Source organism: Hibiscus syriacus, unplaced genomic scaffold (genome assembly GCF_006381635.1).
Source record: "Hibiscus syriacus cultivar Baekdansim isolate YM2019G1 unplaced genomic scaffold, ASM638163v2 tig00110745_pilon, whole genome shotgun sequence".
Taxonomy (NCBI): Eukaryota; Viridiplantae; Streptophyta; class Magnoliopsida; order Malvales; family Malvaceae; genus Hibiscus; species Hibiscus syriacus.
This window is the reverse complement of record NW_024062847.1, coordinates 1909126-1920551: the sequence shown is the minus strand read 5'-3', so window position 1 is coordinate 1920551 and position 11426 is coordinate 1909126. Positions and strand designations below refer to the sequence as shown.

Here is an 11426-nt window from a genome sequence, read left to right as displayed (position 1 = left end):
TTGAGTGTTCTTTTCTTGTTCTAGAATTGTGCAAACATCTTACCTTGTGAGGTTTTCCTTGTAAGTTTGCAAATTTGTAATCTTCTCTTTGGGAAAGAGTGTTCTCAAGAATTGGGGTATATTCTTGAGGGTGTTGTAAGGTTATCTCTTTGGCCTCAAAAGAAAGAACAAATTAGTGAATTTGTTGGAAAATCCTTAGTGTGGATAGCTAAGGTAGTGGACGTAGACTTTGATTGAGAAAGTCGAACCACTCTAAATCGCTGTGCAATTACTTTCAATTTTCTGCAAAAGCTTCCACCAAAATTTTAATTGCCAATTCACCCCCCTCTTGGCCAAATCCGTCAATCGATTAACTCAACACCTTTAATAGCTTGTTTGTGAAGATCGGTAACTTTACAAAGCTCTCGGAATAGAAAGGTCAACATTGTCGATCCCCAACTCTTAAATTTAGAGTCCTGTAAAACGCATAGATGATACAATCACATCAAATGCACTTTATTTTGAGATTTATCTGGCATCAAGATCCCCAAATATCTCGTAAAATATGAGCAATAACAAATTGTTGCAAAATAAAAAAATTATCATATATTAAAAAATTATCGTAAAATTTATAAAAACATAAAATAAAATAAAATTTCAATAGTGTAAATAAAAAATTAAAATAAATAAACGTAAATTTCAAAAATTACCTCCTTAATTACTGGATGAGCATTGGGGTACTTGCATAATACTTTCGTCCAAAATTTTAATTTTGATCTTCCTTCCATCCAAATCACGCTCAGTCGGAGGAATTCTGAGCAGTTCTTCACACGATCCATACCAATAGCCATCGGCAATACCAGTAATAGTCGTTCCGTCAACAGGGAGGTTAAGATATGTAACTTCAAGGATAATAGTTGCCTCCCCCACAAGGAAAATGAAACATGTGCTTATCCAGCCTCCACCATTCTAGTAATTCATTTATCAGTGGAGGATGCAACTTCATACCACCAATTATAGTGCCAACGTAACCAAAATCGACTACGTGTAAATACAAAAAAATATTGTCATAAGGGCTTGTAATACGGTTAATATAACACATCAACAAATGTTCATACCTCTTCAAATAAATAATTAAAATAACATAAATAACCAAATAAAATAAATAAATAATTGAATAAATAAATAAATGCCTCTAGATTTGTTCGCCAATAATCAAATACATGCTTCGATCAATCCTTAGTAATCCTACCAAAATATCTAAATAATGGAATAGTTAAGAGAAAATAACAAAAAGAGATAAGACATTTGTGGAGTACGGTATAATGAGTTTGGGTGGGGGCCCTATTTATAGGACTCCTAGCACCCCTCCCGAAGCGAGATTAAAAGAATCTCACGTTATACAGGGCGCGAGGTCTGTTAAAAGGATGTGTATTCAGAAGAAACACTGAATAGGGCGTGAGGTTGTTGAATCTAATTTTAAATTTTTAATACGCAATAAATTGTTATGGCGTTTCAATATCTCAGGGACCTCGAGATCCGTAGAACGCAAGGTCTTTTTTTTTTGAAATATTAAATTGTGTGCTCTGAAAAGTGTTTCCACGTTGGAGGAGTCATGTGCCCTATTGAATGTGAAGCCTTTGTAGGATGCGAGATAGTCTGACGTGTGCAGTTTGGGAGAATTTTTCCAATTAACGCTCTTTAGGGTTGTTTTTAATAAAATAATAAAAAGTGGTTTTTATTTAATAAAACCTAATAACATGATATACATATAGTTGGCTTATTTAATAAAAAGTACTCAAACTATATTGCTTTTTTTCAAATAGGTGTCCAAACTTTTTTTTTGAATCATCCAGGTGACTAACATTACAAACGTTACCACTTTAGGTGTCAGAACTATAATTTCCATTAAATTTTTCCGTCAAGTCACACATGTCACATTCTGATAATTTTGATTTTTTTTAAAATAAAAATTTTATCATATATATAGAAAGCTCTAATCTCTCTTAAATTATAAAAAGCCCCAAATCTCTAAAAGTCTTAAATCACTAACCTAACTCGCCAACATCGTCTATACCACCCACGATCACCATCGTCGATGTCATCCTTGCCATCTTCCAAGTCATATGTCACCATCATTGCCACCAATCGACCATCGAGATCACATGGTGTCACGATTTACAACATGAAGTTCTTCAAGGTAAACACATTGATTAGCATTGATATCATAGGGTTATCGATCATCAGGTGGAGGTTAGGTCCATGGAGCTTCGTCGACGGCAAAGAGCAACGATCAGCGTAGATTTAGGGGATGAAATTGGGGTTTTCAAGGTTTTGGGTTTCTTTTAAAGTGTTTTATTTTTTTATTATTTAAATATAATTTTAAATTTAAATAAAATTTTTAAAATTGTCAGAACTCGACACGTGTCTTTAACTACATTATTTAGCGGTCGTTACGACCAAGACACCTAAAGTGATAACATTTGTAATGTTAGACACCTGGATAATTCAAAGAAAAGTTTGAGAACCTATTTGAGAAAAACGATATAGTTTGCACACTTATTTTATAATGATTAGACTATACCAGTGACCACCTAATATTGCCCCTTTTCATTTTGACTATAATTTTTGAAATTTTATCAACCAAGTCACTCAACTATTTAAATGCATTCAATTAAGCCATTTGCCGTTAATATTTAACAGAGAAGTTGATATGACAGTTAAAATATTTGGTATAATTACACATTTGATCACTGATACTTATATATTCTATCAATTTAGTCCTAATTTTAATAAATTAAAATAAACTTAACCCCCAAATCAAATGGTACAATGTGTCACAGGTACCAATTATAATGTCAGGTGTCACAATCCGATTGGATGAAAGAAACTTTTGGGTGCTTAAATGATACCCAAAGGAATCAAACATGGGGTTTCTAGGTTGAAGAAGCAAGTCTCAACCATTGAGCCAAAGCAGTTAATTTGTTCAAATTTGACTACATATGTCATTTATGTTGTATATTAATGAAACTTAAATTCTTAATATTTTACATATCTTAACTTAAATTCACATTGTCGAAACTATTTTTGGGTGGCTCGAAAATAGTCATGGCAAAGACAAATGTTTTTAAAAAGGGGAATCGACGTCGGTCTTTTTTGGTTAGGTATGACTGAATACTTTTAATTGGGTATGCGTTAAAAATCGGATTAAAAAGAATTTGAGAATCGATTACATGTGAGGAAGTTAGAGAACCCCCACAACGCCCAAAAATTGATACCTTTTGAAAATACACGATGTTCATTTTTACATGAATTGCAAATACGAATTTAGCCTACTTGTTAAAGAAATATAGGGACCTCATTTGGAAACAACAATTTATGTTTGCACCAATTTTAAAAAAGAGGCCCACATAATTTGAAGAGGATGTCACTCTATTACATACAACTAAAAAGATCGCGATTCAACCACTTAGGACACTATCTCTTTTAGCCGACATAATAAAATAACATTGTCTCAATTTTTAAAAAGACGATAATAAATTTTCATGAAATCCATTTTCAAAAACATCAAATATACAACCAGAGCATAAATATTCATAAATTAAAATAAAATAAATATAAATAAATAACCAAACACAACGGGTAACAAGGAAAAATTTATTAAATAAACTAACAAGTGATTTAACCCAACATCAATCTATATTTGATTCAAACATACCTAATTTCAACAACATGGTCAAAATTATTATTCAAATTATTAATTAAGGCCAAAAGAGAGATAATTATCAAATCATCAAATTATTTCCTTAAAATCCAATGATGAATAAGGATATTTAATGAGAGTGTTTAGGTGTCAAAATTAAGGCCAATTAATAAATAATGTGAGTTTAGTAACACTAATTATATAACCTAACAAAATTAATTAATCAATTAACAATTTATTTAAAGAATTCTAATCGATTTATTAATCAAACACAAAAATTAATCACGTTAATTATTAATCCCGTAAAAACAGTAACACCCTAATTAACCAAATTAATGTCATAATTATTACTCCTCAAAACATTGTAATTTTATGGCATTAATGGTCACGTTTTCCGAACAAGCAATCTAGAAAATACACAGCACAAAATCATGAATTCCAGGCAAAATTAATCCAATTAAGATTAGTCAACGTTTTAATGAAATCAATTAATACCAAAGTTGAAATATGGGGATTAAAGCATGATAACTGTGCAAACAGAAGGTGGCCACGTTTATTTACATTTTACTGGCCAAGAAATTTTAATTTTTAAGCCACACATAATCCAAGCAAGGAAACCACAACATTCAAAACACTTTTTACGTCAATCTCAAATTAAGGGAATCAATATTTCGATGGAATCTTACGAACAAATTAAACATACGACTCGTAAATCGTGTTCAGCAAATTCAAGGGTAATTTTCCAATAAGGTAAACAGAAAGAAGTTATGTTGCACTGATACGGGATAGATACGGAGATGGGGACGAGACGGAAAATAGTAATTTTTAAAATTATAAGTCATAATTATTACCCGAGATTTGACAGTTCGCTTGCTGTCTTGATGTTTTGACGTTCACTTCCCTTGATTCACGGAGATCTTTATCTTCTCTTTTCACAGGTTTCTCTTTTCAATGATTCGTGCGTTTTACTGTTTTTTTTTTCTCTAAAATTCTTCCTCTTTGTAAGGTGTGAATATGGATTTAAATAGGGATATATGAAAAAATAAATCTGACGGTGAAAGTTCTGATTTTATAGGATTCTTTGAGAAATTGACTTGCAGTGGGATATGAGATTTGATTGGATGAGGTCATTTTTTATAAAAAAAAAATTGGTAGTGGCGGAGTCCTCTCCTCTGCCGGTGGTGGCTAGGGGTAGGGGAATATGTTAGGTTTTTTTTATTTTTATTTGAAAATGGATGAGGCAAGATTTTTCTTTGAGTTTTGGGTTATGTAATAGATATGGGTCTAAGTATTAGGCTCGAACAAAATTTGTAATTACACACCTAATAAATTAATTTTAGATATTAACATTAAAAAAATATTTTATTTTTATATTAATTTTTAAAATATATTTTATTCTTAACTTATTACATAAATTATATTCTTAACTTAAATTATTAAATATATTTTATTCTTACCTTAAATTATTAAATATAATTAATTCTTATTTTAACTTAAAGAACATCTTTTATTCTTATATTAACTTAAAAATATTTTTTATTTTAACTACAAAATATATTTTATTTTTATCTTAATTATAAAAATATATTATATTTTTATCTTAAATTTAAAATATTATCAAAATAAAAATATAAATATTTAAGTTAAGATAAGAATAAATTATATTTCAGGTTATGAATATATATATATATATATATATATATATATATTTAATTAGTTAAGGTAAAAAAAAATTTAATATTAAGATGTAAAAGTAATTTAATATGTGAATTTAAGTTAAGTCTATATCTCTACCTACTAGCATTAGTAAAGTCGTAAATGCTTTTCTCTGTTGAAGGCTCAACTCCCCATGTTAAATAAAATGTAATAAACCATGATAATTGTCAATTTTAAAGAACATGTAGTAATCCACCTGTCATTTGGTTTAAACCATGTGTATTATTGTTGAATCATGTTTATAATATTTTGATATAATAAATTAAAGTAATATATTTTTTGATTTGAATTAAATTTGTTCAAAGTTTTAAAAAATAATTTAAAGTCGAATAAACTAGAATTTGAGCACAAAACGTTTTTCTTGGTAAATAGTATCGATACTGTTCTTATAGTATCGATACTGCATGAACAATATCGATATATTCTCGTGGTACTGATACCAAAGGTAAGAGAAATATCTATACTCTCAAAGTAGTACCGATACTACTCGTGTTTTTCAAATAGCTCAAATTTCATAATGCGAAATAGATATCGATACTAATTTGCATAGTAGTATCGATACCATGATCACAATATCGATACCATCAAGCCCAACGTCTAGTAACAACTAGTTTTATTTAAAATTAATAAAAGAAGTATCGATACTCATTAAAGGAGTATCGATATTCTCTATCTTGGGCAGTTTTATTTTACAGATAAATTATCCCCAACGACTCCAAATCATTCCCAACGGCTTGACACAGTCACAAACTAATTTCAACCTATAAAACAAGTTGAGAACACTTGAAGAAGGGTTAGAACATCTATCCAATAAATCAAACACAAGAAAAAAACTTTTAATTCTTATTTCCCTTTCTCTTGTAAATAGTAGTGTTTGTGTAAGCTTAATTTTGTAAACACCTACCTTGTGAGATTTTCTTTATTTACTTTCTTTTCCTTTTTGTAAAGGGTTTTGGTTCTAGTTAAGCCTTTGAAAAGCCAAAGAGCTTGTAAATGTTATCTCTTTATTCTTGAAAAAGAAAGAACAAATTAGTTGATTTGTTGAAAAATTTTAAGTGAGGAGCTTAGGTAGTAGTTGAATCACTATAAATCACTGTGTATTATTTTTTATCATCCTTTAAATCTCCTTACTCCCTAAATTTTTATCAAAAGTCAATTCACCCCCTCTTGGTACTTTTTCAGTTGTCAATCGAACTTCTTAAAATCCTAACAATTATTTTTGTTAAATTTTAATATATTTAGGAGTATAATTTAGGTTATATTTGGATTTTGTATAATACAAATATTTATTTTAAGGAGACTTGCACCAAAGTTGTCAAAAATTGAGTTATACCTACAACCAATTAGTTTAATAGAATAAAACACTAAATTCTTTTAAATAAAATTAAGGATTCAAATTTTAGAAATTATGAATAAATTAGATTGAGAGAGTTATACCATAATGAGTTTATGTAAATTTTGATATAAATTAATTAAAAAATTAAGATATTATGTTTAAATTATTTATAGACAATTATTTGATATATTATCAATTTAAAATAATATACAATGATTATAAAATAATATTCACTCTGAATTTTTTAATCAATTGACAATATATATATATATATATATTCAATTACTCGAATTTAATATTTATAAAAAGAATAATATTACATTCTTATTATTAAGGGCATGTATTGGGTTGGTAATATGTTATGATTATTGATATAAAAAATGATAATTAATTTGCTGAATGGATTCGTTTAAATTTGTAAATTAAGTTTTAACCCGCTTTAAGTAGGCGTCCACGCCCGTGCAATGCAGTAAAAGATATTGAATAAATTTAGAAGAGAGTAGCCGACAGGCCATTTTCATCCCACCATCAAAATCACTGTGCATCATTTATTTTCCTTGTCTATATTCTCAAATCTCTGAATCACACTGCCCCCTACTCTCTCTCTCTCTCTCGTTCAGAGATCAGCCATTGTTGTTTTCCCAACTCTTGTTCAACACCCTCTTCCTTTGCTCTTCAACCATGGCTGCTTCCACTGCTCCTTCTGGCCGCCTTGACTGGCCGCTCAAGTAAGTCCCCCTTTCACTTTCTTTCTTTCTACTTTTCCTCGTATAAAGGCTTTTTGTTTTCTATGTTTCTAGATCTTGTAACTTTCTTTTTCTCTTTTTGGCTTTTGTGTTACTCTTCTCTTCTGTTTCAAGATGAAGCTGCTTAAATAAACTTGTTCTTTATATACCCTTTTATAATCTTCATCTTCTTTGCTTTCCATGTTTTCCCATCTTCACATTTGCTTTGGCAGCTTTCTGTTTCACTATTTTGCTCCCAGATTTCATTATTCTCAAACTTTTAATCTGTATTAAAATGTATGTTTTTTTTAAAAACAAAACAAAAATGCCGTAAGAACATTCGATAAGTTTAATATTCCGTCAAATACACACATTAGAATAACAAATGAAGTTGTCTATTATCGTATTTAATGCAATGTTTTAATGAATTATACTCGGATGTCAGATGGACATGTGTTTGATATAAGGTATGTTTAATTTATTAATCTATATTATTTTAGTGGTTAAAAAAAAGTTATTCTTCATAAAAGCTATGGGTTCCAGCATATGCAGTGTGTGCGCGTTGATGTCAATGGATAGTTGTGAAATCACTTGGGGGCTGAAGGGGACATGGCCTACCCAACTTTTATAGTTTAATTGTATTTTTAAGTCTGAAAAATTTTTGAAACCAGTAAAATTATGTGTTAACCTCTCTTAATTTTTTTTGATTTTATTATATTTATGACATTATCAACTTTAAAGTTAATAAAATTAGTCTCTCCCTGACCTTTTTAGTTTAATTATTTTCTAGGACATGATAGCTTTGAAATTAGTGAAATTAAGTTCCAGTCCTCAATTTTTGTGCTTTAATTACCTTTTGGAATCTTGTTAGTTTCAAAGATAAGCAACTTGTTAGTTCTGCGGTTGGCGATTGACACGCATATCCTTAAAATAAAATAAAATCTTTTGGTGAGTTCTGAAAGAGAAAACCGTATATGCATACACATGAGCGTTCATTGTTGTTAACTACATAGATCCCCTCATCCTCTTCACGAACCAAACGATCTCGGTAGTCCAAGGATAGTTGTTATCTTTTGAGGTCTTAGATTCGAACATTGTATGTTGAGGTGCATGAGAGTTCATTGTTTGAGTGTTTGAACATATATTACTTTTTATGTACTTGAGACTAATAAAATATATGGACAGGTGGGACACGGTGTATATGCAAGAATGGAGTGAGTGATACAGTGTTGCAGAAGACATTGGACTATGCATGTGGAGAAGGGGCAGACTGTAACCCAATCCACATGAAGGGACCATGCTCAACCCAGACACTGTGAGGGCACATTGCAATTATGCCGTCAACAACTTCTTCCAAAGAAAAGGCCAAGCTCAAGGCACTTGCGACGTTGACGGCACTGCCACCCTCACTACTTCCGACCCCAGTAATTTCCTCTTCGTCTTCCTTTTTACCCTTTAAATACCCAAGAACTGTTACTCATTTTATGCGTAATTTACAGGCTATGCTGTTTGTCCTTTCCCAGCTACTGCCAGGTATGCTCTAACGGTCGCTCATTGCCTGTTCCTTTTGAAATTTCAAAAGTTTGGGTCCATCGCATTATTTCATGGGAATTACCATTGAAACGTATATAAGATAGTTTTGGAGCGAATTTAGCAATGGTAGGATGGTTGGACCCATTAAATTTTTATTATATTTTGTGGGCCTACATTTAAATCCCTAATCCTAAAAGTTTTTTCAGAAGCTGGACCACCTACCTAGCTAAGCAATATCTAAGCTTTGAACTGAACGCTTATATTTTTGTAAATCTCAAAAGATAATAAGATAATTAATCATTGAGATTGTTTAATTTATGCTATTATTGGATGAAATTTAACTATTTTTCATCTCTAAGTAATATATATATATATATATATATATATTGTGAAGCTAGAGCTATAATAAATGGTGAATTTTCCTTTCAAAACGGTAATTATTGGTTCTACTTGCAATCAGTCTAATGGAGTTCATGTATCTATATTTTTAGAAATATGAATCTTAATTTTATTTAATTTTACTTATATAGTATAATAGTTTTATAATAGCATGAGCCAAGTTATCTCAGTTATTGTTGTTGTTATTCCTAGAGGTCCCCAGTTCAAGCATCAGATACCACAGGGTATTTGAAAGTCTTTGGTATACATATTGTACTCATAAACACCCTAGATTAATAAAAAAAAATAGCTTTATAACATTTTTGACTCTTAAACTTTTGAAAAATCATTTTAACCCTTGAATTCTTTTTAATTAGCCCATCAATTGGTAAAAAATGTACCTGTGTTAAACTAACGTAAGTTATTTTGTCTTTTTATCTAAAAATTTAAAGATAAAAACCATTAAAAAGTTAAAGGTAGAACTAATGTCAGCTTAACAAATTTGATATTTTCTCCGTCAATTATTTCAATTTGACGAAAAAATAAAAGTTTGTTGAAAAAACAATTCACTAAAATGTTTTTTTTTAATTTTAAGATCAAAAAATGTTATTAGACCTTTATAATTGATGTTAACCTTAATTTTTTCTATCATAACCTTAGAATTCTTTTAGGGAACCTTTTTTTATTTAATTTTAATAGTTTTTTATAGATAATATTTAATAGTTCTTCTATATTTTTCTTTTCCTAAAATTTGTAAACAGAATCGATATGTAATATTTTATAATAGTTTCCATATAGTATTAAATATTTAGTGTTTATATATTTTTTCATATTAGTTGTGATTTTCACCCTCTTTGGTCAGTGCCGGAAGCACCACCACTTCTCCAAAAACCACGCCGGCCGTGAACCCAATCAACAACTCTCCAACAAGCACAACACCATACGGTTCGACGACACCAACCGGAGTGTTGGGAGGAGTCGGGAATGGCCTAGGGCTGTCCGGAGGTGGTTTCAACCCAGATTACAGTACAGATGGAGGATTTAGGATCCAATATTGCTTCTCTTCCTATGCAACCCTCTTGTTTTCAGGATTGATGCTGTTGTGGGGATAACAAGATAAAGGACATCTGTTGCAGTGGTTAGTCTAAGGACAAGTTAGCTACGGGTCTTCTTTTTTTTTGTTATGGATTTGTTAATGTACATTTAAATCTAGAATTCAGGGAACTGTTATTTTTAGGAGAATTCGGTTGCTTCAAATGTGTCTGGTTTGATTGGGTCCTTATATGATTGAAGGAGAGTACTTATGTAACCCTCATAACACTCTATACTTGCAACTGCTCCTGCTTATGGTAGTAAACAAACAGGTAAACATGTATCTGCAGCCTCTGGATTTTAAGTTGGTGGAACGAACTTGAACTAATAAAATTTCAGGGGGTGAACTTGAACATATATAATTTAGGGGGGAAAAACAGATTTTTAATAAAAAATATATTAAAATTTAAAATATATGATATTTTTAGATTTTTAAGGGGAGGGGACTACCTATATCCATCCGCCTAGATCCATCCCTGTTTGGGGCTGCAACTAGGGGTGCACAAAAAATTCGAATATCCGAATATTCGAAAAAAATATCCGAAACCGGTTTTGGGAAAAACCGGTTTTTTTTTAACCGGATCGGATTTTTTTAAACCGGTTATTTTAACCGGTTTGGAGAAAAAAAACCTAGACCGGTTTTTTTTACCGGATAAAAACCGGTTTGAAAAAACCGGTTAAAAAACCGGTTTTTATCCGAAAAAAACCGGTCTGGGTTTAAAAAACTAGCCGTTAATATAGCCGTTTGTGACCGTTTTTGACCGTTTTTTTTCTTTAAAAAATTACCATTTTACCACCCTAAACATGTAAATGGTTGGGGATGTATTTGGTTGATTACAACTTCTCAAATCTTATTACACAACACTTAAACATCTCTCAAATCTTAGTTTTGTAATTTTTTATTCATCATGAGTAACACTGCTGATCTTCCGTCGGGGGAAACCTTGAAGTCGTGAGAGTGATC

The 11426-nt window shown here is 30.7% G+C and overlaps 1 pseudogene; it reads left to right on the top strand.

Moving 5' to 3' along the window:
• Positions 1–2077: 2077 nt before the first annotated feature.
• LOC120139418 lies at positions 2078–10542 on the top strand (annotated as a pseudogene).
• The last annotated feature ends 884 nt before the right edge of the window (positions 10543–11426 follow it).